This window comes from Drosophila serrata, unplaced genomic scaffold, assembly GCF_035046125.1.
Source record: "Drosophila serrata isolate PLE 108 unplaced genomic scaffold, ASM3504612v1 contig_160, whole genome shotgun sequence".
NCBI classification, from domain to species: Eukaryota; Metazoa; Arthropoda; class Insecta; order Diptera; family Drosophilidae; genus Drosophila; species Drosophila serrata.
The window spans coordinates 1293214-1303745 of record NW_028257058.1 but is presented as its reverse complement, the minus strand read 5'-3'; the positions used below and the strand labels follow the sequence as shown (position 1 = coordinate 1303745).

Genomic DNA, 10532 nt, shown 5'->3' with positions numbered 1-10532 from the left:
ATATAATAAGTAAAATATAATTCGATGTCAATTGTATCATTAAGTTAGAGATTTTAAGTTTTGAAATTTGTATTTTTTTTACGTTTGCCACATAAAATACATATGTAAACTACTTGTAACTCCTTCAAAATTAAAAAAAAAAACCAAAAGTTAAAAATTAAAAAACCCACCTCGCTTATATTATTGGGAAAGGTACAGTGCCAGAGATCCTTATTATATTTTACTGATGACACGCCTATGTTTCGACTATTTTTTCAACGTTTCATAAAACGAGAGAAAATGTGAGCACGAGGCAGTTGTTTTTGTAACGATTGCCGACTGAGAACGTCGCAGTCGCAGTTGATGACCTGTGGTACTGTAAAGCCTAGTACTAACAGATGATCAATCCCCTTGAGGAATGTTGGAAGCGAAATGGTTACATATTTCACTCGATACCCAGTGTGACCAAAGAATTTCAAATTCGCGAAAATGTTCACACTGGCCACAGCTTTTATTTATAAACAATCTTTATATTATGATATTAAATTAATTCTATTGTTGTATTGTATTGTATTGTTATTATATTATTATATTATTTATTTATTGATGTATTCGCCTCCTTAGAGATGAAGACACCAAGGAAAGCGCCTCCCAATAACAGATTATTTTCCTATATTAAATGCCTTTTGTCATTTAAATAACATATTGTGGGAATTTAATCATTACGGGTAAAAAAGAGCTGCATACAAGCAATATTTTTATTTTTAAATTTTCCCCCATCTTGTCTTTATTTCCCTTGAAATCACAGCTGTAACAGTTTTTTGATCCGGAAACACCTTACACATTTTGCTCGGAACTTTATCCATTTACCGGCCCGACCAAAAATGAGAATGTTATTTTCTTTTTCTTTCTTTTTTCGACAACTAATTTTATATGGAGTTTTGTAGGTCAAAGAATATTTTTCTTACTTTCCTTCAATTTAAAAAAAAAAACAAACGAAGGGAGAAAAATAAATACATTCTGATATTTCATTCACTTGCACTAAGCAAAATATTTTGAACAAAAAATAAAAACGTTGCCAGCTCAGGAAACTAAACATCTGTGATTTCGTGGGAAAAATACATGAGTTAAATTACAACCGGCAACTGTAGGGAAATTACAAAATAAAAAATATTGCTCGAATGGAACGGATTTATTAATGGGGCCCATCCACAGTTGAACATGTTGGCCGAGCCGCTCGTCGAGCAAAAATTTCATTTCCCACTAACGATGAAAATTTCGTCGAGCTCAACATGCTCGGCCAACATGTTCTACTGTGGATGGGCCCCATAACGGAAAGAACAGGTTAATTTAAAAAAATTCCGTGATGACATACCCCATATAAGATTTAACTTACGAGAAACATTTAAATTATTATTATTATTATTATTGTGCGGCGTCGGCGTTGGTTTCAACGGAGTTTTTACCTGTTTCATAGCTTCCGAAATATTAAAACTTCCAATCCGATAAAACAGATTTTAAATCCTCTTTAGAAAGTTTGTTTACACACCTATTTCACGTTTTGCTCTTTATCTTTGTTGATTACAATGGTTCTTAAATAAAATATATATCAATTCCTATCACAAAATTGAAAAGAGATTTATGTATTCGTTAATAGAAGGCTTAGCTCTTAGTTCTTCAAGTCAGCTAAAATTTAAGCAGTTGGGATTTTTGATGTAAAGCATTGACTCCTACAGACCTTCTTCCACCAACCTATACCAGCTGATCGAACAGCTGTGGCTCATCAAAATACTTAAGCACAGATGGTAGAAGTGGCTTTTGCGGATCCATAACGAATAACTATTTTGGCTGTTCAAAACTGCAGATTGTAGCAGATTTTGTTGACTCTGATTTAATATAAACAAGAAAAAAAGAAAAAATATAATACCCTGTATAAAAAGTTAAAATAGAACGCGTACTATATTAAATAGATTCGATTCGTAACATTTTGGGACAAGCACAAAACTCCATATTTAAATTGTTCCTTGTCATCTTTGTTGACATTACTGAGCTTGGAACTTTCTGCTTCATTCATAATTAGCTCTAGACTACTGTATAAAAAGTTAAAATAGAACGCGTACTATATTAAATAGATTCGATTCGTAACAGTTTGGGACAACCAGAAAACTCCATATTTAAATTGTTCCTTGTCATCTTTGTTGACATTACTGAGTTTGGAACTTTCTCCTTTATTCATAATTAGCTCTAGACTACTCCTTGCTTGCGAAAAAATGGTATATAACAAAATATTCATAATATATACATACATATATATATATATATATGTACATACATAAGTCCTATATGTATGTATATTCAAAAATAATACAAGATTTATTCAAAAAATACACAAACAAAAATAAACAATTAAGACTTAAAAACACAAAAAAAAATAATAATAATAAAAAATAAAATTATATAAACAAGATTATTTTTGCGGAAAGTCAAAAATATCAAGACTATAGTATAGTAAAGTATTTATGAAAAATAGTGTAGGAACACGAACTACCGAAGTTGTGATTAAATATATATGCACATACATACATACATACGTATGTATAAATACTTACATTTTGTGAAAAAGTAATTTAATAATATTGTGTTTGATCCGATTTCAGTATTTAGTGTGGTAAACAATTACTTTAATAATTCACATGTTTCTCAAACACATATTTCGATTGAAAAGTTTATTAAATTGAGAAAATTAAGTGTGTGATTTAAATAATTTAAAATACATGGACGTTGTGAATGGAGAAAGTTTTACGTCTAAATTACTTTTAAACGGCGCAGACGCGTCCATTTTGGGATACGCCCCGCCCCTTTGACCCTGTGAATATGGATTCTCATTGGTTGTTTTTCCCAAGAGAAACATGCAAAGGTATATTTTTTTTTAGTGTATCCTTAATTCAGTGTTTCCTATTGGTTGGATTTTCAGGATTCCATGAGCCCTCAGTACATGGGGGTCCATCAGTATCTGTAAAATTGTTTCATATTCAGTTTTCGTACTTATTTCGTGACGCGATATCCTAAGGATTCTGGTAAAAGTTTATACAAGATAACTTCTAAAGCCGATATTAAAATAAATTAAAAAATGTTTCTTGAGAACGCATGGATTTCTTGGCTACAGCATTAGGTAACGTCATGAATTTGAAAATATCATTAAATTGTGTTTTTATAAATAAGCAAACATAAATAATACTTGAATTAAATTCCCGGACAATATAAAACAAAAAACATGTATTTCCTAAGACTTCATTAGTCTCTTCCATACTAATTCTTTAAATTATTAAAAATCTATCCATTATATTATATGTAAAATAGTAATAATATTCATGATCACACGGAAAAACACATGGGCGGCAACCAGCAGAATTATTAAAAGATAGCTCTTCTAATCAATATATATATTTCCGATACAATTTTGATTTCAAAATTTGACCAGTACGAGCGAGAAAAAATAATCAAACTTGGAAGAAATATCCCTTATAGTCTTTGAGTCCTCTCATTTTATTCAGACCGACTCACGTAACTAAGACGTGTAGTCTTTTACTTGGATTTGTACCTTTCACTGTTTTCCAAAGTTCTGACTTAAGCTATGTACTTATACTACCCTGAAAATTATGATTGTAAACCAGAGAGATACTTTACAAAATATGTGAATATGCTCAATAAAAGTTATCCGGATCAGGATTCGAAACTTGATCTCCAAAATTTCATAATAACATAAAATTTCATAATAATAATAAATAATAATATTTACAACAATTATAGAGATTTCACAACTTAAAACAACTAGTTAAAGCCCGAATTTTACAAATTTATTAGAACAACAAGCTACCTTCTGGTTGCAGTATGCAATTGGATCATGTGAAATCAACCCATGTATTCAATTACCGATCGTTTCTCTGGCAGCAATGAGAGCACTTCTTCGATATGGGCCGGATCGACTTTTAGCCTACTTTCTAAGTTTATCCGCAAAGTCTCCTTTATTGCTTTTCAAACCTTTGGTCAAAATTATAAAACCCTACAAGTGTATAAGGTGTTTGCTAGGTCCAACTAGCCGACTTTAACAGCTGTATGCGCGACATATGCGAAGTCTTTGAAAATTTCTGGTACATCATCGTAATGGTCATTATTTTTATGATACGGGGAGATCAAAATCACTTGTTAAAATAGGTTTTGGTAAAAAAAAGGGGGCCGCTGAACAGCAGTTCCTGGCCATACCGAGGCAGCGGCCAACTATATTGTCTCTATCAATGATCTCTTATATTTCATTTATGTGAAGAGAGAGACTGACAGATTGGTGAAAGACAGAGTTAGGGAAAAAGGAGATGGCTAAAAATATAGTGAGAAAGGAAGAAAAAAAGATATATTTAGATATATAAACAGAAACAACCTGAGAGATATATTAACAAAAAATCAGGAGAGACAGAAAGGGCCTAGCCGTAAACAAAATGGTGATGAACAACGGAAATGTATAAATTAAATTTGCTGTTGGATCGAAAATATAAATATGTATATTTCAGAATCTGCTTAAGCAATAAATAAGTCTTCTCTCAGGCTTTACATACATACATGGCTTACCAGCGGTCCAATAGTATTAGAGTCATAGCTACGATAGCTTCAATCCCACGCCCATAAAAGAGTTTACAAATAGACACAAAGTAAACTCAATTATCCACAAATTTCATTACCAAATGTTAAATCGTCAAGCAATTTAACCCAATTAAATATGTATGATGTTGTACGTGTAAACAAAAGGCCATCACTGTCCGAAACACCAGAAGCAACATGCTAAGCTCTGTAACGACGTTTCCCGCCCCAAATACATATAGCAGGAAACACCTATTATTATTTGCTTGTTGACAGTGTAGCAGTAGCAGCCACTCAAGCGAATTATTGCCAACTCATCAGTGGGTATTTTAGTCAGGTTTTTTGTATCTACCCCAAAGTATCTTCATTTGTATTGTCAAAAGGCATATGCTTTTGATTGCATTGCGAGCAACCCTTGAAAAATTTTTGTATTCGAAACGTAATCGTAATCGTTTTCAATTTTAACAGGTCGTCGTTTGTATGACTGTATAAAGAGAGTGCACACTGCCAATTGAAATTTGAGACGAGCGACGGAAAAAGCTAAAGTTTGAGGCATACCTTGTGTGTGTGTTTAGCACTCAAAACACTCAAATTAATTAGGGATAATGCTACACTTCAATAGTTGCAAGTGCTCGTCCCATTTAAATATTTGTAAAACTTAAATGAAATATATATGTATATTTTTGAAGGTTGTTTTAGTTAGGTTTCATCCATAAATTATTTTTAGGGTTAATTTTCTATCGTTTCTACTATAGCTATAAGATAAAATCATCCGTTGAAATTGGTAAATGTAGTAGAAAGTGCAAAATTGTAAATTTGTATGATATATATTGATATTTGATTTTCTTTTTAATTGATCAAACTGACAATTATTGATCCAACTGGAGAGTATACAAATTTCGACCTGTTGAAGTTAGCTTCCTTTCTACGTATACCCTTGCAGGGTATTATAATTTTAGTCAGAAGTTTGCAACGTATGAGTCATCTCCGACCATATAAAGTATATATATTCTTGATCAGCATCAACAGCTGAATCGATCTAGCCACGTCAGTTTGTTCGTTTCTACGCAAACTAGTCTCTCAGTTTTGAAGCTATCTGGATAAAACTCCTATATATGTATTAAAAACAAAAAAAACTTCTTCAGTTTCAACAGATTTCCATCAAATTTGATATAGAGGCATTTTTTTTATTATTCTAGAATTTCTATTTTAATTTTATGAAAATATAAATAAAATAAATATATATATAACAAGAACGGAAGCTAACTTCGGCACGCCGAAGTTTATATACCATTGCAGATAGAAGTTCTATGGCTAGGAATCCAATCAATATACAATATATATATTTCAGATAGCTTCAAAACTGAGAGACTAGTTTGCGTAGAAACGGACAGACGGACAGACAGACAGAAGGACAGACGGACAGACGGACAGACGGACAGACGGACATGGCTAGATCGACTCGGGTGTTGACCCTGATCAAGAATATATATACTTTATATGGTCAGAGGTGCCTCCTTCACTGCGTTGCAAACTTCTGACTGAAATTATAATACCCTGCAAGGGTATAAATATAATAAAAAAGGTGAATGAAATGAAGGCAAGCATTACTGCATTGTTTTTTAACATATATGTATATATAATGTATATTGTATTGATTCCTTGTCATCATACTTCTATCTGCAAGGGTTTATAGGGTTTTAGGGCATATGGCTTCCTTTCTTGTTTTTATTTGTGTTAAATATCAAACCTTTTTGGTTTTATTTGTAGAGTGTATTTTGTGGAACCAGATAAATTATATTAATTTTTGTTTGGTATCGGTATGAAATTGTTTTATACATATTTGTTATGTTTTTATAACTTGCAAAAAATCAAAAGCAATTCCACCCTGAAAAAAATATATCTTAGCGGCACGTAGGTATGCTCGAGCGACTAAGTGTGGGCAGTACATCTGCCAGATTTTGTTAACAATCTGGTCCGTTTTTCTAAATAGTAACATAATTTTGTCATTATTTACCTCACTGGTTTGTAATTTGTTCAACCCTCGTTCTTGTTTCCCCCTTACAAGAATATCTATAATCATTTGTTTCGCTTTTGCCGTCCGTTGTGCAAATAACAAAGGCATTAAGCTTAACAATCTGTACTTTATAACTTTTTTGCTAACCTTATTATCTCTAACGAAATGGTCTCTAGGGGCACCCGGCTCCTTTTCAATTATGCCATTCACACGCATTCTATAATTGAATAAGGGAGTTTTCACGTAAGGAAAAGGTTGGACTCTGATAGCAATTTATGTGTGGAATAAATTTAGTAGTGAATGTGCTCAAATGAAGTATTTTTTTGTTTTTATTTATTTTTTTAACACAAAGTTTAATCATCTACCCAAAATAAAGTAAAATAAATAATTAAAATCGATTCAAACTAAGAAAAATATTATTAGTTTTTTTTTGTTGGCTTTGATACCGATTCTGACGATGTTTAGATCAATGTGGTGAATCTTTGAGAACGTGCCTTAATTATTATTCTACGATCGTAAATAGATATACACTGATGCTTACTTGAATAGCCCACCCAAGTCGATCATTCTAAAACCTCAATAACTCACAAATTACAAATTAAAAAAAAAAAAACTGTATTTTAAATTTAGTTAAATATGTTTATTTTATTTTTAATATTTATTAATTTTGGTAATTAAAAAAAAACAATAATACCGAAAAGTAACGACTATTTTTTAAAATTATGTTTAGAAATTTATTAAAGAATTAGTTTTCTTGAGTGGTTCCAAAACGATTATGGATATCTTAATATATCATGACAGGGTAAGGAGTCCAATAAATTATTAAGGTAGTTCAGGGAGACTGTTAACCAGGCATTGGCATCAATGACAGCCGACTTATTTTAATATTGCTTGCCGGACTTTTCTTGATATTTATCCCCAAACAATTTAAATTATGTTAAGGCCCGGCTAATAAGGTGGGCAATTTAATACCGCCATGTTTTTCTTGACCAGTCTATGCCAGTGTAGTTTTTGCTTCGGGAAGGGTGTTCTCTTAAATACTTTTATGTGCTGTTGCCATTCATTCATGGTGGTATAAATTGCAGTTGGAATGTTCACCCGAAAAAAAAACTATTGGATACCAACCTCGGTTAAAAGTCATGTAAGCTCGGAAAAATAGAATCAGTTGTTTCTTAACGGTGGTCTTTCTTGTAATTTAAATGTTTTGCTTTAGCAATAACGCGTTTAACTGTGCCCAAGCTAGCCGGACACCAGATTTTTCTCAACTTTTTGTAGCGGAGTCATGGGAATTGGATGAACAGTGGCTCACGGCTTATTTCGTGTAGAGATAAACTTAAAATTCAAGCTCGAATAGTTGATGACGAACTGTAAAAGATAAGAACAAAATTTAAATGCAGGTTTGTTAAGTTAGATTTTTGCAATTTTTAAGCCCTTCATTATTTTTAAATACCATACCACTAAAATCATGTATGTATGTATGTATGTTTTAACTCAAATAAACTAAAATACCTAACACACCTATAATTGTTACAGTTACAGTTTTAGCTTTACAGTTTTGCATTTTCCTTACATTTACCGTTCGTTTTTTGGGCAGCTATATGATTAAACAAGAAAAGAAGTTAACTTCGGCACGAAGTTAGTAACCCTTGCAGATTGAAATTCAATCACTATGAATTAATCTATATATATAAAAATGCTCTGTTTGTGTCTACTTCCTTCATAGACTTGAAAAGTTCTGAACCGTTTAAGCCCAAATTTTTACACAACATGCGTTGAGGTTCTAGCTCGCTTATTGTCTACTTTTGATGTTTATAACTTATCTGCGTTTGCGAATATATCAGTTTTTTTTTCGCGTTTCCCAGTGCCCCTACTGCTGCGCCCTCTACAGGCAACCAGCTGAATCGAAGCATTCCCTGTCAAACATTCAAAACATATTGAAAGAAGAAATTGGAGATTAAAATTTTATTTTTTTTGTTCAGGTTCAGTAAGAAACGAAGTCATGCCACCCAAGAAGTCGAGTTTGGGTCGTCGTACTCGCAATACAGAAGCAAAAAGACGTAAGATTACGAATATGACTGACGAAGGACGGGCCTCCATCCGAGAGAATGAGCGGCTGAGAGCAATGCAGATGCACAACGCGGAATCAGCAGAAAGACGAGCAGATAGGATTGAGAGAAAACGATTGAGAGTTAGGCAGTCGCGTTCTGCAGCAATCGATTTGATTCACTCTCAAAATAATGATCGCGACAGGGCAAGGGTACCTGAAGCTTGGATGCTCCAGGAGGAACGGGGAAAACATTCCTCATTACATTGTTTCTGGCTACGGTTCGAGCTAACAAGGACATAGCTTTAGCTCTTGCCTCATTTGGAATCGCTGCGACATTGTTACCTGGTGGGAGGACTGCTCATTCAGCGCTGAAGTTGCCGTGGAACATGCAAATCATCGAGACTCCTACGTGCAACATTTCCAGAGCATCTGGCAAGGGAAAAGTATTGCAAAGATGTAAACTCATTGTTTGGGATGAATGGACAATGGCACACTAAAAATCGCTGGAGGCTCTCGATCGATCATTGCGGGATTTGCATGGAGCTGTCCAACCATTTGGGAATGCGTTAATATTGCTCGCAGGGGATTTCAGGCAAACGTTGCCTGTGATTTCCCGATCGATCCCAGCTGACGAGATAAATGCTTGCCTAAAATATTCTACATTGTGGCAACATGTACGTACATTACAGTTGAAGACGAATATGCGTGTCCAGTTACAGAACGATGACTCAGCCGACGTATTCTCACTACAGCTACTGGACACGGGGAACGAAAAGCTGCCAGTCAATGAGACGTCGAGAAAAATAGTATTGCCCGAAAATTTCTGTAATTTAGTTACATCGAAGGAAGGACTTATCCAAAAAGTGTTCCCCGATATCCGAATAAATTATAGAAATCACGATTGGCTCAGTGGACGAGCGATTCTCGCTGACAAGAACAAATATGTATACCAGCTCAATCATGTAATCCAGTCCAGCATAGAAACTGACGAAATTACATATAAGTCCATAGATACCGTTGTGGAGGCAGAGGAAGCAGTTAATTACCCTGCGGAATTTCTAAACTCACTTGATCTGCCTGGAATGCCACCACACATATTGAAATTAAAAATAGGTGTGCCGATTATCATGCTCCGGAATATAAATCAGCCGAAACTCTGCAACGGTACGCGACTCGCAGTCAAGAAATTGATGAACAACGCAGTAGAAGCAACGATCATAACAGGTCCTTTCAAAGGTGAAGATGTTCTCATTCCTAGGATTCCTCTGATCCCGACTACACAGTTTCAGTTCAAGAGATTGCAGTTTCCCATTCGTTTGGCGTTAGCAATGACCATTAATAAAGCTCAAGTCAATCTATGGAGTTGTGTGGTCTAGATTTGGATGCAGATTGTTTTTCACATGGATAATTATATGTTGCGTGTTCCTGTGTCGGAAAACAAGATAGTCTTTATATTTACGCGGAGAATGGAGAAACGAATAATATTGCATACCTAAAAGTATTACAGAATTAAATGAATTTGAAAATTATTCTTTTTGGTTTGACTTATTTCTTATGCGTGCAACCACAATACGCCACAGAGAAACGTGGCAGGGTACAGCTAGTACAATATAAATTATCTATATTTATGTCAAAAAACAATGAAATAAGGCCTGCTTTCATTTCATTCACCAATACATTTTATATTTACACTTTGACATTCATATTTTGCATTTTCCTCTATTTCTAACAATCGTTTGTATGGCAGCTATTTGATATAGTCGTCCGACTTTCATAAAATTAAATTGGATATTCTAGAGTAATACTAATGGGCTCAAATTTGATAAAAATCTGTTGAAAACTGAAAAAGTTATAATT

The 10532-nt window shown here is 33.7% G+C and overlaps 1 long non-coding RNA gene across 1 annotated transcript in view; it reads right to left on the bottom strand.

Annotated features, from left to right (window-relative positions):
• Positions 1-7446: 7446 nt before the first annotated feature.
• LOC147644550 (uncharacterized) overlaps positions 7447-10532 on the bottom strand; it is a 29460-nt gene continuing 26374 nt past the window's right edge. Inside the window, exon 3 of the long non-coding RNA XR_015270330.1 lies at positions 7447-7993. This is a non-coding gene — a long non-coding RNA (uncharacterized LOC147644550). The remainder of the gene's footprint in view (positions 7994-10532) is intronic.